General features: G+C 43.3%; 1 protein-coding gene and 1 long non-coding RNA gene across 3 annotated transcripts in view; both read left to right on the forward strand.

Moving 5' to 3' along the window:
• Positions 1-10,248: 10,248 nt before the first annotated feature.
• LOC111947502 lies at positions 10,249-10,784 on the forward strand. The gene is made up of 2 exons (XR_002873362.1): positions 10,249-10,401; positions 10,479-10,784. It is a non-coding gene; the product is annotated as an uncharacterized LOC111947502 (long non-coding RNA).
• A 12,313-nt stretch (positions 10,785-23,097) lies between these two features.
• mgat4c (MGAT4 family member C) overlaps positions 23,098-26,140 on the forward strand; it is a 181,773-nt gene continuing 178,730 nt past the window's right edge. Inside the window, exon 1 of one of the 2 annotated variants that reach the window (XM_020701581.2) lies at positions 23,098-24,971. The gene's annotated coding sequence lies outside the window, so the exon portion shown is untranslated. The remainder of the gene's footprint in view (positions 24,972-26,140) is intronic. The other variant, XM_020701582.2, reaches the window with a different exon arrangement.

Below are 26,140 nucleotides of genomic sequence, written 5' to 3' on the forward strand. Positions count from 1 at the left end.
GAAGCAAAAGACAAGGCTAAATTAGCATGTCATGTTTGTGGTCAGCTGGGTCACTTTAAAAATGAATGTCCAACTTTACATGCTAAAAACTATATGTGTTGTGCTTCAATATTACCTGTAAGTAAATTAGAGAAACATGTTACAAACACTGGGTTGGAAAAACTTACAGTTGGTGTGCAAATTGAAGACAAACAATATGAAGCCCTCCTTGATTCAGGAAGTAACCGCACCCTGGTTCGACAAGACAGTCTTCCAGGAGGTGTTATGTTTTCTGAGGGTACAATTTATATTTATTGTATTCATGGTGACAGATTTCAATACCCTATTGCTGAAATAGAACTTCAGGTGGAAGGGAAGCCATTTTCTTTAAGAGTTGGTGTGTTGGAAAAACTGCCTTACCCGGTGGTATTAGGTAGTAATCTCCCTATTCTTGCTGAACTGATAGCTAAGCAATCGCAGGAAGTTCTGAACTGTGGAAAAGGTTTTCTGGCTGTTACTAGATCTAGAAGTAAGAAAGAACAGGATATGTCATCAAATGCATGGAGGGAGGTGCCATTTGCTGATGGAGATGCATCCGGGTTTGAGACTTGTTCTAAGTCTAAGGAACGAAAAACTAGATCACAGCGAAGACAGGACAAGGTTAGGGGTACCAAACTCACTAATGCACTTCCTGGTCCAGTAGAAAATGACACTTTTACTCTCCCAAGTAATGTCTCAAAGATGCAGAAGGAAGACCCTTCACTTAAGCATTTATTTTCTGCGTGCATCCCTGACTCAACTCAAGTATCTGGCCCTCGACGGGAGGTATTTGTTGTTAAAGGGATCTGCTCTATCGCCGTAGTCGAATCAGAGACCAGTTAGTTGTTCTGCAGAGTTTAAGGCCTACAATCCTTAAACTAAGTCATTCCATTCCTTAGGCAGGACACTCGGGTCAAATGAAAACGTTCTCACGTATGGTTCCATGGTTTTACTGGCCAAATCAGTATGCAGATACAGTGAAGATGTGTCAGTCTTGTCCTGAATGTCAGTTGACGGTACCTGTTGGAAAGGGGGAAAGAGCTCCACTTGTTCCTATGCCCATCATAGATGTACCTTTTTCTCGCATTGCTATGGACATTGTAGGCCCAGTAGAACGAAGTAGTGCGGGTCATAAATACATCCTAGTAGTGTGCGACTATGCCACAAGGTACCCAGAAGCCTTCCCTTTGAAAATGATCAAAGCCCGCCGAATAGTCAACTGCCTCATCCAGCTGTTTTCCAGAGTTGGAATTCCACGTGAGATCATTACAGATCAGGGCACCAACTTCACCTCAAATCTGTTAAAGGATGTCTACAGGCTGCTCGGAATTCAAGGATTGAAGACCAGTCCTTACCATCCCCAGACGGACGGCCTTGTGGAGCGGTTCAATGAGACTTTGAAGTCTATGTTGAGAAAGTTTGTCAATGACACTGGCTCGGACTGGGATCAATGGCTTCCATTTTTTATGTTTGCCTACAGAGAGGTTCCTCAGGCATCCACAGGTTTTTCGCCCTTCCAACTGATGTATGGACACCCGGAGCGGGGCCCCTTGGATGTTCTGAAGGAAACCTGGGAGGGTCCTGCCTCACAGCAGAAGTGTGGTGAGCTGTCTTATGTTCTGAAAATGAGAGACAAACTTGAAAACTTATGAGCATTAGCAACTGCCCATATGACCCGACCCAAGTTCAACAGAAGCAGAAACATCACTATGACAAAGCTTCCAGGAGGAGAATTTTCCAGGAAGGCCAAAAGGTTCTGTTGCTGTTGCCGACATCTGAAAGCAGCCTTCTGGCAAAGTGGCAAGGTACCTACAAGGTAAAATGGAAAACGGGCCCTGTAACCTATGAACTCTTCCTTCCAGAACTTCGGAAACAACATCAAGTTTTTCACATAAACCTGCTGAAAAAGAGGGTTGAAGAGGAATATTCTACAGCTTTGTGGGCACGTGCTGTGCAAGATGAAGAAGAGGTTGAGGAGCAGTACCTCCCAACGTCAAATGACATTCTGTTTCCTGACTTTAATCATCTTCCAGCAGATCAACGCCAGCAGCTTGAAACGTGCATTCCAAGAGGGGTTTTCAGTTCAAAACCAGGCTGTACGCATCTTGAACATCGTATTCACCTTAAAACAACTGCTCAAAAGCCGGTGAGAGACACTTCCTGTCGTATCCCTGCTCGTCTGGTTCCCCAGCTAAAGGAAGATGTACAAGAGATGCTTGCAAATGGCATTATTGAACCCTCTCGCAGGGAATGGTGCAGTCCTGTGGTCCTGATACCCAAGAAGGATGATCCAAACCTCAGGTATTGTGTTAACTTCTCAAAGTTGAACGCTGTTTCTGCTTTTGACTCCTATCCTATGCCTAGGGTGGATGAACTGATTGAGCGCCTGCGAAATGCCACATTTCTCACAACTTTGGACCTTTGTAAAGGGTACTGGCAAGTCCCTCTATCAGAAGACTCAAAAGATCTGACCACATTCAGAGTTCCTACTGGTCTCTTCAGGTTCAGAGTAATGCCATTTGGTCTGCACGGAGCGCCTGCAACATTCCAGAGGTTGGTGGATGAAGGGTTGAGAGGAGCGGAGGACTATGCAGCGGCCTACATTGATGACATTGTTGTCTTCAGCCGGTGTTGGGATGAACACGTCCAGCACTTATCAGACATATTCCAACGGATTCAGAATGCAGGGCTGGTGATAAATGCAAGAAAATGTAAAATAGCAAAAACTCAGGTTGAGTACTTGGGCTACGTAATAGGAGGGGGTAAGATTCACCCTCAGGTGGGTAAAGTAGACGCGGTTTTAGCTGCGCCTCTACCTAACACAAAGAGAAGGCTTAGATCGTTTTTGGGATTAGTGGGTTGGTACCGCCGACTTATTCCAGACTTTTCATCCAGATCAGCCATTCTCACTGACATGACAAATCCAGCCCAGTGAAAGTCAGATGGAACCCCGAGTCTGAAAAAGCATTCAATGATCTGTCTCTGTCAAGAACCCGTTTGCAAGGTCCAGATTTCACTCTGCCATTTACAGTTCAGACGGATGCATCAGGAGTAGGATTGGGTGCGGTGTTACTGCAAGGGCGAGAGGGGCATCAATTTCCGGTGCAGTATATCAGCAGGAAGCTATTTCCGAGAGAGATGAGGTATTCAACCATTGAAAAAGAAGCATTAGCTATTAAATGGGCTCTTGATTGTTTAAGATATTACCTCATTGGTAAACAGTTTATTCTTGAGACTGACCATCGTGCTTCTCAGTGGATTCATAGGATGAAAGACACCAATGCTAGAATCACCAGATGGTATTTATCTCTCCAGCCATTTTGTTTTCACGTCAAGTACAAGTCGGGACACCAGAATAAAGTGGCAGACTTTTTGTCCCGTGACTCTGACGAGTAACGGCTTTTAAGGGGGGGTGTGTGTGACAAAGTAGTTTATCTACTTGTCACCGGTCTGTCATAACTCATCACCTTTAGACACATAATGCATAATCACCAAATGTTTAAGACTTCTTTGATTTTTGTAATGTTTCTCACCTTCTCTTCCTGTTGCCCAAGGAACAAAATGGTGGCCAAGGCCTTTACTTCCTGTTTAATAGTTGGGCACAGGAAGTGGAAAGAATTTGGATTTTTTTGTATATACATTTTTGTTGTATGGATTTCAGTTGTTTGTTTATGTATGTCTTTATCTGCAGGACTTTAACTGTATTATTTACAAGACATTTCTATCTTTTGTTGTAATTATTTGAAATGTTTTTTTTAAAATGTGGCTTCCTTCCTGGGCGTGGCCAGCCAATTAACTGGAGCCCATAAAATAGAAGGAGCTCAGTGTGAAGGAGGGCATATGTGAGCTGTGTGGCCAAGGTGTGAAACCAGCAAATAAAAACCTGGAGCTGACCTTAAAAGTCATCTGCCTCCTTTGTAAATCAGGCCACTCTTGTCACATCTCATTGCGACAGTCCGGCCGCCAAAAATCTAGGATGTTGAACCCAAATCCAAAGCTCTAATGGTCCATTCACGGATCATGCGGTTCTGAGAGAATTCAGCCGTGGAGATTATTACAAAGGTTGTTTTTAAGAAGTGCGATGATAAATAGTTAATGCGTCATCGGTTGACATGGTTTAGTGTTTAAATAACTTTACATTGCGAGCTAATTTGATCCTGGCTGTAGAAACGATTTCACTGATGCTCTCTAGCTTCAGTTTCAAGAGTAAAAAATTTGTGTCGCAAGCCAATCCTCAGTCATGGCCCTGCTTTTAAGCAGATGACACTCAACTACAAGTACCTCCATTTAAAGATTTGTTGTCATCCGCCTCTAAATGCATGAGGTTCAGCCATTTTAAATTTAGTCAGAACATATGATCCCTCATCAATCTCAATTGTTCTTCATTTGCAGTATCCAGCCACCCCTTTACTAATTATTGTATAAGTTATCTGTGCTCTTGTTGTCCACCTATTTGAAAACCACTGATATCAAATACAAAGCATCTAAACCAGCCGAGCTGCCGTCCATTGCTACGTGACATGTCGACCTTCCTCATCTACGTATTCTCCTTAGTCCTTGGATACTCTTGTATTCGCCTGCTCCTCGATGGCCTTCTAATGGTGCGTCCCTCCGGGAATGACAAAGGTTACTTCTCTCTTACCATTGGTGCATATAACATTTTTGGGGTTAATATTACATGCAGGTTCCATATTTCACTATCGATTCTCTGTGGGAAGCTGTGCTTCTTGAGGTTTTCTATGGTGTGATGAATATACAAATAGGACCTTCTCCTTAAACTCACTACTTGATTTCAATTTCTCAGATTTGTTCTTTAAAAGCACTTTTATTCGCTTTATCTCAAGCATTCAAAAAAACTGATCAGTTTCTAAGGTATTTATATAATCATTGCCAAGAATAATACTGCTTTTGTCTTTATCTATGCATCGACCCCCTACTCCCCGGTCAGGACTTCCATTTCTGGCGGATGATATCGTTGCCCCTGCACTCCTTGTTCTGGTGCCGCAACGACGACTGCACTCCAAGTACCGTATTTTCACGACTATAAGGCGCACTTAAAAGTCATAAATTTTCTTCCGCCAGCAGGGGGCGCCCTATGAGCCGGTGCGCCTATTGTGTAGTTGTGGGTCGTAGAAGAGGATGGAGTGAGGGAGGGAGAGAGACGTGAAGGCCAAGTGGAACCTGACTGCAGTGCAACTATCTACATTTTAAAGCCTTCTATGCTCCTTCTACCTCATAACCTTCAAATATTTCAGTACAGGAGGAGTGAGCAGAGAAGCAGCTGGCCCACTGCTTTAAACTGCTGCTTTCGCTAGCGCAAAGGAGAAATGCAGAGACAGATTGGCGCAGTTCTGTGTGTGTGTCTCTGTGTGTGTGCTGAAAGGAGCAGGTTTTCGCCAGCGCACATGAAGAAAGGAGACCCGCAAGTCTGTGTGTGTGTCTCTGTGTGTGTGCTGAAAGCAGCGCCGTTTTCTAGCGCATAGAAAGGAAGAAAGTAGACGGCACACAGCAGAGTCTGTGTGTGTGTGCTGTGTGTTTAGCGCTTGTAAGGAGGAAGGGAGACAAGAGCGCTGCAAGTGAGCGACCATTCAGTTTGTGATCAGTTAGGGAGAACAGTAACAAGATAATAATATAATATAATCAGAGAATAATATAATATAATCTATAATAATCAGAGACTGGATGTTTTATTAACCCACTGTAGAAGCGCTGAGGTTCTGAACGGGGCGTTAACGTGCCCGCGCCTTAACACCCGGTGCGCCTTTTGTGTGTGTCAAAGACGGAAAAATCCCCAGTGACTGAGACCGCGCCCTAACATCCGGTTCGCCCTATGGTCGTGAAAATACGGTACCTATTTCTGCACTGAAAGTGATGGGGAGGTGGGCCTCTTCTGCATTCCAATGAGACTTCTATATTGAATCAACCAATATGTCAGCAGCAGAATAAATGTAAATTCTTGGATTATAGATGTTTGAAAACTGCATTTGCCAGGTGGAAGCCTCAAATTTAGGACGTCTTAAGTTTGTATTATAGTATGCAATGGAGCTCGAATTTGGAGGTTTCTTAAACTCGTATTATTTGTATGCCAGATGGAGGCATCGAAATTATGGCCGTTAAGCTTGTTCTTAATACTTAGATGGAAGGTACGAATTAATAGATGTTACTTAAGCATGTCATAGTATGCCAGTGGAAGCATCGGATTGGATGTTAAGTTAGGCTACGTTCACACTGCAGGGCTTAATGCTCAATTCAGATTTTTTGAAAAAATCCGAATTGTTTGCTAGACCGTTCACATTTCCAAGTAAACCCGAACTTTTGTGATCTCCAGTGTGACCGTGACACGACCCAAACGAGACCCGCATGCGCAGAAGCCAGAAGAATACTCAACGGTGAACGACGTCACTTGTTGTTTGCGGAGCCAACGTTAACAATGGATGTCATGTCAACAACAGTGTTGTCAAAAGCGGAGCTCTTTTTGTAATATTAAATTTATTTTCACGAAGGAGCAGCATAATTACAATCTTCTCATTTTAAGAAGGCATTGGAGTCGGGATCGTCTGTACCCACTGTAGTGGAAGAGGAATGTGTATGTGTTGGGGCCGCGCCCCCGCGTGTGTGTGTGTGCAAGCGCGTGCCGCGATAGAGAATGGGGGGGGGGGGGGGGGGGCAGTGTGGGCGCGCATTCATGTTGTGTGTTACGGAGGACGTTCTGGAGAATCTAAGGATCAGAACAGGGAGGAGGAGGAGGATCGCCTCGGGTCCCCCGCGCTTCTGACCACGTTCGGGAAGGGGAGAAAGAAAAAAAAGTTGTCGCGGGAAAAGTTCAACACCACGCTCTGCCATTTATCTGGAATTTTTTTCAAAAACCGCCCAGTTGCGATAAGAGCCCTGGAATTTGGCCTGAATAGAGCGATCACCCCAAATATCAATCCAATCAGTGACCTCCCTTCTCTTCCACTGACTGGTCTCAGCAGCATCGTCCACCATGGTTGATGTTTACGTTCTCGTTCCCGCCTACTTTAACGCAAAATGATGACGTTTGTTGCGTGTCGATGACGTACAGTTCGGAATCAAGTCGCCTGGCCGGTCAGACGGCGGTCGCAATTGAAAAGAACGGCTACAATTCGGAATCAGGACGGCAAACCCACGGGGCCTGGGTCGCAATTGAAAAGATCGGATCTGTGTCATTCAGACTGTCATGAAAAGATCGGAATTGGGCCGCTTAGGGGCAAAAAATTCGGAATTGGGTCGTTTCAGCCTGCAGTGTGAACGTAGTCTAAGTGCCATCTTACAGTTTGGTTCCCAAATTATAGTTCCCTACAGCGTTTTGCGGACGTGGGCTCCACATTCAATTTTCTTGGCTCTTTTCTCTTCTATCTAGACAGTATGTTCCCTTTGTGGCGCTGTACTCGAACGGGAGCGGCCCAACGGTCAAAAGTGTCGGGTCACACATAGCAGTCATACTTGTAAGTCTGAATGTGGAATGCCTCTGAAACACACTTCATCTTATTACACACTGATTATACATTTAAATTTTCTTTATTCTTGATGATCTTTGGTGTTGGGGGTAGTTATTACCCAAAGGTTTTATGGAAATCTTGTCTCATGGAATTGTACGTAGCCTTATGCCAAACGAAAAGAATATGAATGCCAACTTAAATAATGTAAAAATAGATATTTTTTACTGCATGAGTTGTCTGACTGAAATAAATAAACATTGTCGGATTTCCACAACAAAATATATTTCAGTATAAAAAAAGGAATGAATGTGCCTTAACCAATAACTTTCTAAAGGTATGATTTAGGAAGTAAAGTGCTTTTTATTTTTTTAACATTGATTGATGTAGCTTCTCCAGTACTTTTAACCCTTGTGCTATCCTAGGCACTTTGACATTGGGAGTTGGGTCATCTAGACCCACTAGACAGTGCTCTGAACCTTTTTTCTTCAATGATTTGTGATCTTCACTGGTGTCCATGGATTACATGAAATCTTTCCACCTTTATCCACCTTTGTCATGGTAGGGAGAACACGTCAATGGAAGGGGGGGTCATCTAAGATAGCACAAGGGTTTGATTTGAAATGGTTTATTTCAAGCAATCAAATAAGAATACACAAAACAATACAATCATCAGTCATAAATTCATACAACGACAAATCAAACTTAGGATAATTAGACATATTAATAAATATTGCTTGAAAGGGAGTGGAAGAAAGCGAATTTATATAATCCCACCCCTGTTCTACCGTAACCATTTTATTACATGATTTATGTTTATCCGGTTTTCAATTTTTCTTGAAATTATTTGATTCTTTGATTTATTACTGCATGTTGGTTCAGACGTCCATGATCAAATACTTCTCCAAATCCTTCATGGTGTTAACAACAGGAACCTTGGACCGGTCCGGTGGACCGAGTGGTTTGACGTAAATCCTGCAGCCTTTAACCCAAGTGTTGTCAATCTGCTTCACTTCCTGAGAAGCCTGGCATGTTTGGTGATTTCAGCATTCCTCCTGGTCAGATGGTCGTTTAGATAAACAGTAGATCCTTCCAGATTCTTCCTTTGGTTCATCAGAGCTAGCTAATGTTTTTGATTCACAAACCTGATGAGGATCGCTGGTTTATCCGTCTCCTTTCTCCTGGGGAGCGGGTGGCAGGTCTCCATGGTGTTGAGATCCAGGGAAATCCCTTTTGCACTGGAGCTGCAGCCACACATTCTCACACACATGGAAGTAAACCAGTAACGGTCATCGCCACGATGTTGGCCTTTTTTCAGAGCTTTGTACACATCACTCCGATCCATCAGGTTGCTGAGCTAGAATCCATTGCTGTTAGGTTCTGCAGAACTTTGACCCGCTTTACCGATAGCATTTTAGCCGATGCTACGTACATTAGCCTCTGTAAAAACCACTTAACTCGTTCTTATCTGAGCCAGCTAAAAAGCACTGCAATCCGTGTTTTTATATTGTAACGATCCAGCCGGACCGTCACTTCAGCGGGGTAGCAAACACCAATCGGCTCATGAAGAGGCTTTATTGGAGAGCTGTCCGTGCCCCATACAGCGCACGACCCCGGACAGTCTCAGGTTGGAAGAAACAGTGAGTGAGGCAATATCTGCTTTTAAGCAACAAGCCCGTTTATTCCAGCACACCCAAACAGCCCAAACAGCATGGAGGTCACTTCAGTTCACAACACTCGCACTTCAGGTTTTACCCCAAAACTCCCCACTTCCCATGAGCCTTAGGGGCTGAAGGTGGAGCTAACCCCCAGGTCGCTACAATATGTTGCTGGCAGCAACATGGAATAGAGTTTCTGTTTGGTACCCATCCCAAGTAAAAACTAAGGGTAACGCTTTCTTTTACAGTACAGTACTTACAGTGTACTTAAGTGGTATTTACATGGTACTTATTGAGTAACTACTGGGTACGTTCAGGGTAATTACATGGTACTTTTTATGGAATTTACGGGGTACTTACAGTGTGTTTACATGGTACTTTCTATGGGACTTTACTGGGTACTTTCATGGTACTTTCTGTGTCTACTCTGTACTTACATGGTACTTACTGTGTATTTATATGGTACTATTTGGTTCATACCTATGTGGTACATACTGGGTATTTATAATATTCTTACTGGGTATTTACATGTTGTGCAAAGGTGTCTTTTATGGTACTTACCACATGTAAGAACAAGGTAAGTACAAATAAAGTACCTTGACCGTTAGGTCTGCACTCGCTGCATGTTTCATGGTATTTACCATGAATTTACCACAGAAACTACCCCTTAAGTACACTGAAACTGTACTGTAAAAGAAAGTCAGCCCTATTTCCACTCAACTACATGGTATTTTCATTACTAAATACTGGGTATGTTCACTTGAATATTACTTGGTACTTACCCCTTAAGTACAATGAAACTGTACTGTAAAAGAAAGTCAGTCCTATTTCCACTCTATTACATGGTTCTTTCAGTCGTAAATGCTGGGTATGTACACGTGTTACCTTCCTGTCCAGTGTACATACACACTTGGTCTTCTGACCTCACCAAATGAGACAATGCTAACTTGTTGGTAAAGGTCAAACAACTGCATTGTAAAAACATATTCCTACTTCTTGTAACATGAGGCAAATGTAAAGAGAAACAAGACAGCAGTGAAAACAACAATCTTTAATATGATTCATGTCTGCAGCATACAGTGTCACCACAATGAAACATGTTTTAAGTACAAAACTGTCACGGTGCCTGTCAGTTCACCTCCCCCCCTCCTACAGCTCTCACCACCTTGCTGATTGGAACCAGCTGATCCTCATCTTCTCATCATCCTGCCGGTCTTCATAAGGGAGCTCTCACCAGAATTCTACGCCAGTTTGTTATACTCACTCCGGTGCTTATGCCTGGCCTCTTAGTCTCAGCTAAGTTTATCTTGTCTCCATACTTACCACATCTTGTGCTCACCTTCAGGTTCCTACCTTGGTCACGCTGGTTCCTCCCCTCCACGCTGGTCCTGCCGTCCTCGGCATCCACGCCTCGTTCCAAGCTGGTTTCCGCCGTCCTCGGCGTCCACGCCTTACCTCAAGCCGGTCCCGCTGTCCTCAGCGCCCAAGCCTCGCTCCCTCTGGATCCACAGTTCGACGCGTCCTCGTGTCGCCCCCTCCCCTTCATCTGCATCAGCTCAAAGGAAACACCAAGTTCAATCCACGGAGGAAATACGTCCACATCCCCTCAGAAACTTATTTACCTCTGGTAAAATAAATCCATTTAAAGTCATCCTTGCTGTGAGTTTTCTTCCGGGTTCCAGCATCTGGGTCTGCTACGTCTACGACGCCATGACAGAACAAACTGGCCAATACCCAGACCCAGCTGACCCGGAAGATCTACGTCAGACCGTCATCCAGCACGGACTGTTTCTGGACCTCCTCTACAGTACCATCACCCGGGTCACCGCTATTCAGGAGGACCTTTCTCGTCGCCTGAGAATAATTTCTCAAGCCCAGATGAATTCAATCGGACAATATCCAGCTAATGCTAATATCAACATTGCAGCCCCTACAGCCGGGAGCTTGGACATATCCGCTGCCTCTGGGATTCCTGAAAATTTCCGGCTTCAACCGGAGTTTTTTCAGGGGGACGTTGAATCATGTGGGGGTTTCCTTCTTCAATGCAGACTTATTTTTCAGCAGGCTCCGCGATATTACCAAGCTGACCACAGCAAGATCACCCTCATAGTTAACTCCCTCAGAGGCAAAGCGCTCAAATGGGCTCAGGCCTTTCTAACTGCTAACCCCATTTCTCAGATTTCTTTCGAGCGTTTCTTAGGTGAATTTCAGCTGGTCTTTGATCAACCCCGCAAGACAGAGGAGGCGACGCGCCACCTTCTAGGATTAAGGCAACACAGCCGATCTGTAAGTGAACATTTAATTGACTTTCGAATACTAGCTGTGGAAGCTGGATGGCCGGACGTTGCCCTAAAAGGGGTTTTCTATCGATCACTTAACAACCAGATCAAAGACCATCTCTGTTCTCAGTCTGAAGCCAGAACGTTCGAGGAGCTCGTTACTGCAGCTCTTCGCTCTGACGTACGACTCCGCGAGCGTCAGGTAGAAAGAGCACATACTGAGAGGAAAACTGTAAATAACCCCGTGTCTAAAACCCCCATGCCAGAATCTCCTTCCGTCTCTCGTGAACACGTCACCTGCTCCTCTGAGGAACCCATGCAGATCGGACATTCTAAACTCACACCGGCGGAACGCCGCAGACGCCAGGTAGAAGGTACCTGTTTCTATTGTGGACATTCTGGGCACCATGTGCAGCAGTGCTCCTTACGTTTAAACTCCAAAGCCCCCCGCTAGAAGACAGGCCGCGGGAGGGTTCCTCCACTGTTATTCAGGAAAATAACTTTCTTTATTTACCTGTCAAGCTATGTCACCAGTCTCATGTTCATGTATGCCAAGCCCTCATAGACTCCGGAGCTGAACAAAGTTTTATTGACAGTCACTTAGTGTCCAAACTCAGTCTCCCCACAGAACCGCTGGATCATCCTGTCAAGGCAGCTGGACTAGGTGGTCAGCTGCTCACTCGAATCACTCACCGCACCAGACCCGTGCAACTTGTCACCTCTGGTAACCATCATGAAGTCATGCAATTCTATATTACTCAAACGCTTCAATCTCCTGTTATCTTAGGCTTCCCATGGCTCCGCAGTCACAATCCCCAGTTCGATTGGGTGAATCTTCACATAACTAACTGGAGCACCCATTGCCTTGCCAACTGCCTCCGCTCCGCAGTACCATCAGTTTCTCCCAATCTGGAGCCAGCACCTGATGATATTGACCTCTCCAAGGTACCCTCATGTTATCATGATCTCAGGACTGTTTTCAGTAAAAGCAAGGCAGGAGCTCTACCTCCGCACCGACCTTATGATTGCTCCATCGAGCTATTAAACGGGGCCACTCTCCCCAAGGGACGATTATTCAATCTGTCAGGTCCTGAAAAACTCTCCATGGAAAAGTACATCCATGAATCTCTTTCCTCGGGTCACATTCGTCCTTCTTCGTCCCCCGTTGGTGCAGGTTTTTTCTTTGTCCAGAAGAAAGATAAGACCCTTCGGCCATGCATCGACTACCGAGAATTAAACCAGATCACAGTTAAGAATAAATATTCTTTGCCTCTCATCAGCTCCGCCTTGGACACCGTTCAGGAAGCGCGTGTATTCACTAAATTGGATCTCCGTAATGCGTACCATCTAGTCCGTATGAAGGAGGGGGACGAATGGAAGACTGCTTTCAACACCCCCCTTGGTCATTTTGAATACCCGGTGATGCCCTTTGGGCTCACCAATGCCCCTGCAGTCTTCCAACACCTAGTTAATGACGTCCTCCGAGACTTCCTTAATAGGTTTGTCTTCGTCTATCTTGACGATATTCTCATTTATTCACCCAATCACGATCTCCACATCCACCATGTTCGTCAGGTCCTTGAGCGTCTTCTTGAAAATCGACTCTTTGTAAAGGCTGAAAAGTGCGACTTTCACGTATCTACCGTGTCTTTTCTTGGGTTCATTATTGAGGCTGGCAACATCCGCCCCGATCCAGCCAAGGTTTCCGCTGTCGCCAACTGGGAACCTCCCGATTCACGTAAACAGTTACAACGTTTTCTCGGATTTGCCAATTTTTACCGTAGATTCATACGCAACTACAGCAGTCTCGCCGCCCCACTCACTCAACTTACGTCTGTTAATACACCTTTTGTTTGGAACCCAGAGGCCCAGGCCGCCTTCGATAAACTCAAGGGGATGTTCATCTCAGCTCCCATCCTGATCCAACCTGACCCCCAACGTCAGTTTATCGTAGAGGTTGACGCCTCCGATACCGGAGTAGGAGCCGTTCTTTCCCAACGTGAGGTTTCCTCAGGGAAACTCAAACCCTGCGCTTTCTTTTCACGTAAACTGTCACCTGCGGAACGGAACTATGACGTTGGGAACCGCGAACTCCTTGCCATAAAGTTAGCTCTGGAGGAATGGCGTCATTGGCTCGAGGGGGCGGAGCACCCTTTCATAGTTTGGACGGATCATAAAAATCTCGCTTACCTCCGTTCTGCCAAACGCCTAAACTCCCGTCAGGCCCGCTGGTGCCTCTTTTTTGATCGGTTTTCATTCATCATTACTTATCGACCCGGAAGTAGGAACGTCAAACCCGATGCGTTATCTCGCATCCACAGTAATCATGACCTTGAGGAGGCCACTCCCATTATTCCACCCACCTGCGTGGTCGGTAATCTCACGTGGGATATCGAAACGCGGGTCCTGCAGGCTCAGGATGAGGAACCCGATCATCCTCCTCCCCCCGCTAACACTCTATACGTGCCTTCCTCTCTGCGTTCGGACGTTCTGGTTTGGGGTCACACTTCTCGTGTTTCTTGTCATGGGGGTGTCCAAAGAACGCTCAGTCTCATTAAGCGCAGGTTTTTCTGGCCCACCCTAGAACGGGATGTCAGGGAGTTTATCGCCGCTTGTGATATTTGCGCCAGATCCAAATCTTCCAATTTGCCTCCGGCTGGTTTACTTCACCCTTTGCCCATCGCTACTCGCCCTTGGTCCCATATTGCCCTAGATTTCGTCACAGGGTTGCCTCCGTCACAAGGCAACACTGTCATCCTTACAGTCGTTGATCGCTTCTCTAAAGCGGCTCAGTTCATTCCATTACCTAAACTCCCCACCGCCGCTGAAATGGCGGACATCCTGGTCCATCAGGTTTTCAGAAACCACGGGATCCCCAAGGACATAGTTTCAGACCGGGGACCTCAATTTGTGTCCCAGGTCTGGAGAACCTTTTGCTCCGCCCTGGGTGCTACCGTTAGCCTCTCCTCAGGTTATCACCCCCAGTCTAACGGCCAAGCGGAGCGTGCTAATCAGGAGCTGGAAGCTGCCCTCCGTTGCCTGGCTGCCCAGAATCCCTCCACCTGGTCCAAGTTCCTAGTATGGATTGAATACGCTCACAATAACCATCCCTCCTCTGCCACCGGTTTATCACCATTCGAAATATCCCTTGGTTATTCACCTCCGCTGTTCCCCTCACAGGAGTTAGATTTGGCCGTTCCCTCTGTGCAGCATCATCTGCAACGTATCCAGCGTATCTGGCGCCAAGCTAAAGCTGCCCTTCTGCGCACTCGGGAGAGCAACTGCCGTCTGGCTAACCGTCGTAGGAGAGCGGCCCCAAATTACCAACCTGGGCAAAAGGTTTGGCTTTCCTCCAGGAACATACCCCTTCAGGTCACCTCACGCAAGCTAGCACCCCGTTACATTGGTCCTTACATCATTGACGAAATCATCAATCCTTCCTGTGTTAAACTACGGCTCCCGGCTGCTTTAAAGATTCATCCCTCGTTCCATGTTTCCCAGATCAAGCCCTTTCAGGAAAGCTCCTTGTGCCCGCCGTCCGCTTCCCCACCACCCGCCCGGCTCATTGACGGCGCGCCTGCCTTTACGGTCTCTCGTATTCTGGACATTCGCCGCCGGGGCCGTGGTCACCAGTACTTGGTGGACTGGGAGGGTTACGGTCCGGAGGAGCGCTCCTGGATCTCCCGCTCCATGATCCTGGACCGTTCCCTCCTGGACGACTTTTTCAGGGCCCACCCTGACCGCCGTCCTGGACCGCCTGGAGGCGGTCGTTGAGGGGGGGGTACTGTCACGGTGCCTGTCAGTTCACCTCCCCCCCTCCTACAGCTCTCACCACCTTGCTGATTGGAACCAGCTGATCCTCATCTTCTCATCATCCTGCCGGTCTTCATAAGGGAGCTCTCACCAGAATTCTACGCCAGTTTGTTATACTCACTCCGGTGCTTATGCCTGGCCTCTTAGTCTCAGCTAAGTTTATCTTGTCTCCATACACACATCTTGTGCTCACCTTCAGGTTCCTACCTTGGTCACGCTGGTTCCTCCCCTCCACGCTGGTCCTGCCGTCCTCGGCATCCACGCCTCGTTCCAAGCTGGTTTCCGCCGTCCTCGGCGTCCACGCCTTACCTCAAGCCGGTCCCGCTGTCCTCAGCGCCCAAGCCTCGCTCCCTCTGGATCCACAGTTCGACGCGTCCTCGTGTCGCCCCCTCCCCTTCATCTGCATCAGCTCAAAGGAAACACCAAGTTCAATCCACGGAGGAAATACGTCCACATCCCCTCAGAAACTTATTTACCTCTGGTAAAATAAATCCATTTAAAGTCATCCTTGCTGTGAGTTTTCTTCCGGGTTTCAGCATCTGGGTCTGCTACGTCTACGACGCCATGACACAAAACAGTACAAAGGAGCATTCCAAAAAACAAATTATTGGCCTGAGGGTCGTGCTTTTTGTCCATCCAAATTCTTTCAGCAGAGTTTGGTAACAGTGCAGGACTTCTTCAGGGTTTGTAACTGCAAGAAAATTCACAATAAAAGCTCAAATGAACATAAAAAGCATAACGACTTTGATGAAATACAAAATAAATTGTACTTATTTAATCATTTCTATTATGAGTTTGATAAATCTCTGTGTATTCTTTATCGCTTTGAATGTAATGCTTGAAATTAATCAATTATCCTCATTTATAAACATGATAGATTATTCACAACTTTAAATTTTAGTTATATAAACAAGAACAAAAAAGAAATCAAAGAAAAAAAGTCAAAATTGCCATAAAAAAATCTAATTTGTTTAGACAAAGAATGACAAAAGTAATGTTTTAATTGCCAATTGCTGTATGTATTTCTTCTTTATAAATATTATTCGCACCTACAATTTGCATTAGCATGAATAACATGGCAGTGTAAAAGAAAAGGAAAAAGAAATAAATAGGCAATTTCAAATTCAAACGCAGTTATTCACAAAAATATGTTTTAATTTTCAAACAGTTACATTCACTTTTGGGTGGTATTGTTGTCTCTATCATATTTGAAAATAAATAAATAAATAAAAATAAAATAAAAACGGAGAAAGAAAAGAAAATGCAGTTAAACTCTTCATTAATGTAAATAATATGTCCACTTGGAGGAATTAACTTACTTTTGCTTACTCTCCTGTCGGATTCGCGGATTCGTCTGGGACGTCTTCTTCACCATAGCTGATCTAAAGCGGTAAAAAGACGGAAGTACGTCATCATTCTTTTAAATAAACGCCTTTCTTTGATTTTCCCAGAAAGACGTGCGCTCAGTCAAAAGAGCACAGAACAACAGACTTTATCATTTAGGCTACGTGCTTGTTTTACAGGTGCCTCTCTCCTGGTAAGTAACAACGTTTGTAGATTTTCATTACAAACTTTGAAAATTTAAACATTTTGAAATAACTGAAATTATTGCAGTAACGTAGACATGCTCTTACGACATGTTTCAAACACAGAGATAGCGGCTTGAAATCAAGTGGTGAGCTTCTTTATAAAGTTTGATCAGTTTAAATATTTACATATACGGTAATTTCTCCAATATTTAAAATAACAAAAACACTGGCTTACCTGTCAGATGAAGAGAAATTCAAACTGTTGCGCGCCCTCGAGGCTCTCCGGATTAATGCACGTTCACTTTGGGGGTAGTTGTGCTGCATTCAAGTGCGCTGGGAATTTGCAACTTTACTCGCCCCGACCTACTTAACAAAAACACACACTCGGGGTGTTTTTAGTATTAAAAGTAAATATTTAGCCTTGTTGTTTCACATATTTTCCTGACATTATATATTAAAACAAGTTCATTTTTAGAACAATATTTAAAAAAAGTTAAGTTTTGAATAATTTATTATCATGTTTATAAAAGAGGATAATTGATCAATTTCAAGCATTACAGTCAAAGCGATAAAGAATACACAGAGATTTATCAAACTCATTACAGAAATGATTAAATAAGTACAATTTATTTTGTATTTCACCAAAGTCGTCATGCTTGTTATTTTCATTTGAGCTTTTATTGTGAATTTTCTTGCAGTTACAAACCCTGAAGAAGTCCTGCACCGTTACCAAACTCTGCTGAAAGAATTTGGACGGACAAAAAACACGACCCTCAGGCCAATAATGTGTTTTTTGGAATGCTCCTTTGTACTGTTTTGTACTTAAAACATGTTTCATTGTGATGACACTTTGTATGCTGCAGACATGTATCATATTAAAGATTGTTGTTTTCACTGCTGTCTTGTTTCTCTTTACATTTGCCTCATGTTACAAGAAGTAATCAGGCCAGAATATGTTTTTACAATGCAGTTACTTTACCCTTACCAACAAGTTAGCATTGTCTCATGTGGTGAGGTCAGAAGACCAAGTGTGTATGTACACTGGACAGGAAGGTAATACGTGTACATACCCAGCATTTACGACTGAAAGTACCATATGTAATAGAGTGGAAATAGGGCTGACTTTCTTTTACAGTTACAGTTTCAGTGTACTTAAGGGGTAGTTTCTGTGGTAAATTCATGGTAAATACCATGAAACATGCAGCGAGTGCAGACCTAAAGGTCAAGGTACTTTATTTGTACTTACCTTGTTCTTACATGTGGTAAGTACCATAAAAGACACCTTTGCACAACATGTAAATACCCAGTAAGAATATTATAAATACCCAGTATGTACCACATAGGTATGAACCAAATAGTACCATATAAATACACAGTAAGTACCATGTAAGTACAGAGTATACACAAAAAGTACCATGTAAGTACCCAGTAAAGTCCCATAGATTTAAAAATATTCAGAGGAATGAGTTCCTTTAAAAGAAGATTTACCATGTACCTGTAACTCCCAACCTTGTTTGCAACACGTGAAAAAGGCTTTTGAGAAACCTTATACTGCTGAGAAAACGGTAAGTTGAATCAGGAAGATACTTGAACACTGCCACTAAGAGGTCAGATAGCTCGAAAGAAAAAAGCACAAAAATAAATTAAAAGGAAAAATGTTATTATTAATTTAGACAATGTTTTCCACAACTTTAGGGTTACACAGTTACATTTTTGTGCGTTTTGTTATCAGAAAAAGTTTGTCTACTGCTTCAGATTGTTAAACTCCATATATGCGATAATTCCTTCACACCAAAACAGGTAATCCCTAAACTTCCATTTATATATTTTTTTTACATTTTTTGTTTGTATTTTCATTGAATCAAATGTTTTCTTTGTCGATTTTATTTGTTTCATAGATTTTCAGCTTTTAAGAGCCACCATTGTCCCTAACCTGACGGTTAACGTAGGCCCTTCACAAATTATCTTCTTTCTTTTTTTGTAAATTAGAAGAACTGGCATTTGTTAAAGTAGAGGCAAATAAATGTATCCTGTGTTCCAGCAGAAGTCTGCAGGGGAAAAAAAAGAAATATGCAGAACCTAAATATTCAAACCTGTGCTGTTATCAGCCTGAAGCACCCCACACTCGCCTTCACCACTCATGACTCTCATGTGATTTATTTCAAGAAATTATTGGAATACAGTGAACAATGCCCAGGTGAGGTTGTATTTCATCCCCACCACAGATATGATTACATCAGCAGTGGCACACTGCTTATTGTAATGATGTGGCCATTTTTATGCATATTTACACCCCTATATTATTCAGGTGGCACAGCCTTTTCATTTGGGACATGAAAACAGTGTTCCATATGGGATAAGCTCCCATCATGATTATGTGCAGGGATATGCTAATTTTTCCCAGAATCCTGCTTAATGTTATTTTGCGGTCACATTAAGTTTCCTTTTTATAATAACACACTAAGTACTCCACTTAATTATGCATGCCAGGGTATTTGTGATTAAGATTTGAATATGCATTGAAAGAGCTTAGCCCAAATATGACCTCAGCTGGAGTGTAAGCTGCCATCAAAGGAGCCTCTTTAAGTGTCTGTGCCCACTATGGAAGTTTCCTTTCCAAAGATCTTTCAAAGAATACAAGACTTATGGGGGCCCAGTGATTTTGAGACAGTTGGTTATCACAGTACAGTTTTCCTTCGTCATATGACGGTTCACCTTTCGTGGTCTCGCTGTTTCGCGGATTTTTTTTCAATGCAATACAGTTTTTTTTTAAGCACATTGTGTTCTGAGTCCTGATTGGCTGTTGACCTTGTCAACCAATCTCCTTGCCACATTTTCATAAATCTTCTATCACTATCAGATCGTTGTTTTCATTCTTTAATACTGGACTTATCAGAGAGAGAGATACATGTAAAAATGTCTAGGTCTGTCTGAGAAAAGTATATAAAGTGTATAGTAAGGGTTTTTGCTGCCTTAAAACATCTGTATACTATACATCTGTACCTACTTTTTGGTTTTCACCTATCATAGGTTATTTTTAGAACAAATACTTGTAATGAACGAGAGACCACTGTACATCTTTAAGTCTTTACCATTGACTGTATCTGATCTGGAATCTGGATCTGAACTGGATGACTGTATAGCTTCAATACTACTCATGATTTTTAATGCACTAGTAATGTTATGTTGGGGATAGGAGGGGCAGTAAGCTAGTGGGAGTGCATGTAAACAGTTACCTCAGTTCTGGGTGACAGGTGGGGGGGCGTTGTTGCTCTGTGCCAACGGTGCTGACCACAACTCAAAGATGAGTTTCTAATGAACTCCTGCCGCTCTGCAGAAACTATGTCCTAGAAAGCGACGCAGGTTTTCAATTCGGGCAAAATTGAAAAAACCACTGGGAATGCTTTGATAATAGATCAAAAGACGATCAGAATGGGAGTTTAACATTTGTCAATTCTCAAATACGCTGATTCTACTCATTAACACCAAGATGTTCCATCTGTTTTCTGGAAATAGACCTAACAAACGTATTGTCGCTGTTGTAGTAAACTGTGAAATGACTCAGTTCAGATGTTATTTAATAAATTGTCTGGTGATGAGTTTTGGGATTAAGATTTCTGTTACTACTAATAATCTAAGCTTGAAACCTTTGAAGCACAGCTCAGCAAGAACCCTTTACTGACCGAACACAGTTGTAGTTTGTAGCATAAACTGACCTGGTTGATCTATCTGCAGCTAAACGTTTTAAACTCCAGCAAGCATGTCTCAGATATGCTTCTTGCCATTTTTGGGTGTTCATTTAGGTATTTACCCAAAGATAACTAACTGACTCTCTTTATCGCTCCTTCCTGCCTGCTTAGGTTGACAGTGGTGGTGCTGCTTTTGAGATGCCTTGAGATTCCACAAAGCCTGTTTGGTGAAACCCAGAAAATGTTCTGCCGCACAAAACACGACTGTTATTGCAGATCTGTATTGTTGAAGTATTTTAGACTGAAATCCCTTTTCGTTTACACAAAGATGCATTCTGCTAGTGTTTTTCAACTTTTTTTTAAGCCAAGGTACACTCTTTTCTTCACAGAAATCCTGTGGCACATCAGCAACCAAAAATGAAAAAAAGTGAAACTTTGTGGTCTGTATTGATCTACAGTCCTTCCACGATCTCACAAGCATTTTGTAATAATTGAGGCAAATAAAATTTGAAGTTGCAGCTGTTTTTCCTAAAAATTGCAATAGTTTTCAATAGAAGTTTCTAACTAAATTAGTTGAATATTTGAACAAGAATATTGTTTTTCCCGTCAGTTTATTAAAATGTAGTTTCACGTAAACCTCCCAAAAACCAAATATAATTCCTTTTAAATGTTAATTCATCTTTTAAACCAGTTTTGTCCCTTTCTGGGTCACGGGGCCCCTGGAGCAGGGCCACATTCACACACCCATGCACTCTAACATTCACACCTAGGGACAATTTAGAGAAACCACTTAACCTAAGAAGCATTTTTTTGGATGGTGGAGATGCTGTCACATTACTCCAATGCATCATGGGAGTTGTAGTGAATGCAGTGGTGCTGATGCCGGACAGACTCTCGTCTCTGAGCTTCATTATTTTATTCACCTTTTACACAGTCTGACACTGGATCCCGCCTAGAAGCTAGGGGTGCACGGATGATCCGTGATTCTTACGGATAACCAGCCCCGCTTCTGCACAGACGTGTGCCATGGATTGACCCCCCCCCCCCCCCTTCCTCTGCATGCTTCATTTAAACAATTGTCTGTTTACATTGAACGCGATTGACGCATCAGATTTTTGTCCTTTAACTCATCAAATTCGCTGCTCGACCCTTGTACCAAGTGTGTTTAGAAACATGACAATTCCGCTGCCGCGTGTGGGAGGAGCAACTGTCAAAAGTTTTCTCGCCCTCCTTGTGAAAGACAGAGAAGATGCTGAGAGACCCGGTGCATTTATATTGAAGAACTCAACAAAGCTGATGGCCAACTACTCAGTGTGAAACCTGAGTCTATTTTGATTAACACAGAGCTGATATTATGGTGATGATAAATGTTTTTAGATCAGTGGAAATTAGTAATTTTCCATGGCACACTGGTTGAAAAACACTGCACTATGTAATTTGAAGTTTACACCTATTATAAAAAGGCTTTTCACGTATGCAATCGATGCAAAATGTAACTTCTAAGCATTTTAGAAAAACCACAATATTATTAATGACATTGACGTAACATAGAAGTGCCTTCAAATCTCTGAATCAAATCAAATCAAATCAAACTTTATTTATAAAATAGCGCTTCTCATGCACTTTGTGCAGCTCGAAGCGCTTTAACACTAAAAACAGTAAACACACAACATTACAATAAAAACCCCAACCCACCCTTCACCCTTCCCACTCCCCTCCATTAAACCACATGACCCATGGCTCCCACGTACAATGAAATATGACTATGTAACTGTAAAAGAATAAATAAATAAATAAATAAATAAATAAACAAGTATGGCTTAGCTCTGCTGTGAGGAAACAGTATCTGGGAATCCTTTCATACCAGGAGCCAGCCCGGCCACCGGAACATCGCCACAGTGCCCACCCAGACCGGAACAACACCGGGAGATTCCTCAAAAGTACTACATCCACTTCTCTTGCCTTCAGATTTGAATTATATCGTCACGGGTCTCTCTGGGACTTTGTATGTTCACTTTTTTCTTTGTGTTTAAATCGGTTGAAGGTAAGCTTTTACAAAAAACAAACAAACATTAAAATACAGAAAAAGAGGATGTATACAATTGAAAAGAGTTAGCTATCAATAAAATGTTCATTTCTTTTATTTTCTTATTCTGAAAAATCCTTTTTTTGCTTCATTTTTCCGTGATGTGAAACAAAACATATATTACCTTTTACACTTCTTAAATGTAGCTGAATTAGGAGCCAAATCTGTTTTGGTAATTTCTGTCTTTCATCAGAAGTCTTTTTTAAAGCTTATATTTTGTGATCTGTCAGGACCTAGAGGTGTACGACCCAAAATGCAGGAGACCAGACTTGGTGGCAGAAACCTAAACATTTAATAAATGAATAAACTTAAACATGACTAAACCCATAAAGAAGCTAAAATAGGACAAAGGAAATAACAGAAAAACAGACTCATAAAAAAACTTTAACAGATATGAAAACATCTGTAAATATCAATAAAGTTTATTTTCAAAAAGTGTTTGTCATGGTTAACGCTAGCGCCTCCTTTGATAAACTTTTTTTTCTTTCGCGGTAGTACAAGAAACAATTTACAAAGGACTTGTCTGACGACTTTGGCAAAATTTGAAAAGCGCCAAGATCTAACGACACGACATGGGGAAACGACTTAGCTAACAACACTAGCAACAGTTGCTAAGGACTTTTCTGACGTTGTAATGAGACGACATGGGGAAACGACAATAACAAAGACAAATGCAAAGTTTTAAACATAACGCATGAACCAATGTTTAATGAACTCGTTCAGTAGACATAGACAGTGGACCAAAGACATAGACAGTGGACACAAAAACATATTTTTGGCACAAACAGAACCTCATAAAAGACCAGCATCTACTAAACACCTAAAGCTTGCCGCTGCGTGTGAGGATTGTGCACTCTAGTCTTGTGTTTTTGGTCATGTTCTGTTGTCTCTTGCAGTCACTTCAGGTCCATGTTAATCCTCCACAGCTGTTTTCATTTCTGTTCATTGTCCTTTGTCAGGTCATCTGCTTTGTCTCTCTTTTTTTAATTTTTTTTTTTACTTAAGAAAGTGACTACATGTAATTTTCTAAGTGCTGAACTTATTTCTTAGCCGTACTGACCCTGAGAAAGGGTTATGGTCAGGTTTGATATACACAAAATGGTTCCTGAGTGCAGCTGTGTCTGTACCCCACTGCAGAAAACAAATCTAAGGTGCATCACAGCTAATGGGACTTTAACTTTAAATACCAACAATCAAGATCAACATTTAGCTTCATAGGTGCACTCAAATATGTGCAGCCAATGAAGCAATGTGGATCTTGGCTGCACGTATTACGTGTGGGTAACGTGAATTTACGTCAGTTTTTGTGTTTGGTTACACGTAAATATCTGTGAATAACATCAGCCTAAACTAACTAAACTTCTGACATTTTTTGGATTCAACTGACAGCTTCTCTGTCTCAAATGAATGTGTTTCAGAGCTGGAATCAAAATGTTCCTCATGTGATGCAGAGCCTCTCAAAAACACTTCAACAAAGCCACTGTTAAAATGAAAGCTGGTTGAGTTTCACTCCCTGTTATCTCCCCGTCAACATACAAAAGGGCTTTGAACGACTTGGCAGGATAAAACCCTCCAACTTCTTATTGGTCTGTAATTTTGCACATACACGTTTGGACAGAATGAATTGGGAGACTAACACACTAAAAACTCCACAATAAAAATATTCCAAGTTTGGTTGTTTTTAATCCAACTACAAGCTCAAAATAGACAAACGTTTTTCTGGTTTATATAAACTGAATGAAAAAAACACAAATTTGGTTAAAATGAAACCAATTTAATCCCCCCAAAATTTATATTGCTCCAAAAAGTGACCCAATAATATATTCCAACATGAATGACCCAAGAATGGGGTTAGGAAATAACCCACGTGTTTTGAGAGTGTACTAACAGAAACAAAAATAAAGTGTTCATCCCGAATAAGTAGAGGTTTGTAGGCTGGAGCAGAGATAGGGTTCCTATATGAAAGTCTGTGGGGTTGGGGGTCACAGCCTTTAAACCCTCTCTAGTATCTGCCCTAACAGGGATGCGCCTTGACTTGTGATGACAGGTGAATCCGTGGCGCTCCGTGCCACGCATGCACCACTGGAGCGCACCAACCCGATCGCACCGCCCTCCTGCCCGTCTGCTGCCGGGAGGAGCAGAGCAGAGGAGAGACTGTGGCGCACAGCCGCGCTACCTTCGCGAGCGAGCAGATGCGACTCGTGCGGATGGAAATGCTCCGCGTCCTTCCAAAAGTTTGCCGTCAGTGAGAGCCCACAGGAACAAGGCGAGCCGGAGCGCGAGGCGGGAGGAGGAGGAGAAGGAGGTCTCCTGCGCGAAGACGCAGAGCGCCCGAGCCGATGCCTCCGTGAGCGGAGGAGACGGAGAACCAGACCAGAGCTGCACGAAAACGCGCCTCCCTGCGCAGCTTTCCCCCTGAGCGCGCACGCGGCTGACGCAGAGGTGAGTGCTGATGACATGCGTCGCGGGGGGGCTGGGGGGAGGGGGTGTGAAGTGATGCTCGGACTCAAAAAGTGAGACCACGTGGTTAGACTGATGAGCTGTCCCGGCCAGCGGCTCTAATCCAGCCGCGCACAGCCCGCCGGAGACACGGTGGAGTTCCAACTTTCTGCGCATCAGGCTCCAGCCTCCTGCCTGCACCGACCGAGCGCGGTGCTTCCCGTCTGATAAACATCGAAAACCAAGTGGGACTGAATCAGACTGACAGCATGCATATTAGTTTTGTCCCATTCTGCAACCTGGTAAAAGCAACAACAAGAGGGGGAAAAAAAACTTCATTTTTTTACTGTATTGTCTGAATAATCTGAAACTGCTTTGTAAATGTGGGATATTTGGTTTCAGCTCAACAAAAACAACGTTTATACTTTTATTTAGCAGAATATTTTTATTTTATTTGTATTTTTTGTGTTTATCTGCTGTTTTATAGTCAACTTCCCTGGCATATGCGCGATCAATGGAGTTTTGTTCTGAAGTGAAAGAATCACCAGATGGATTAGAATCTGCCTCTGAAACTCGTTTAAAGGTTGGAATATTTTCTGAACTTTTATCCTTTAGCTTGTCAGATTAAATTAAATTAAAAGAATTTCAATTCTACAGTTCTTTACTGTTGGTTGGATGCCAACAAAAAAGTAAACAAACCTCGCTGTCAGTAAAGAGCAGCTGCAGCACAATGACAGAGGCGTATCGGTGTTCAACTTCAATTATTTTCCTCCAAAAACTGCTTTTCTCACAGCACGAGAAACATGGGAAATAAACATGTCAAGTCATGCACGCTGGAGTCAAACTGTAACAGCGAGGCATCACCAACGGCAGGCATTGTCCTTAAAACCGCCACAGAATTGCATGGTGAGCTGGAGCCGCTCGTGTCCTGCGGTGCGAATGACAGCTCCATGGCTCATCTGAAGGGCCTGTAGCAAAACAGCAGCTCATTACAAGTGAGGCAGCTCGGCCTGCCTCTGGCAGCAGGCTGCTGGCTCATTAGGGGTCACTGAGGGGCGAGTCCCACACTGTGAGCCGCGGCTTGTTAATGCACGCTTTTCTGAAACCACTGTTCACTGAAATTAATTCATTTTGGGTGACAGTTCAACAAACAAGTCGGTACAAAACTAGTT

The sequence above is a fragment of the Oryzias latipes genome, chromosome 6 (genome assembly GCF_002234675.1).
Source record: "Oryzias latipes chromosome 6, ASM223467v1".
Taxonomy (NCBI): domain Eukaryota; kingdom Metazoa; phylum Chordata; class Actinopteri; order Beloniformes; family Adrianichthyidae; genus Oryzias; species Oryzias latipes.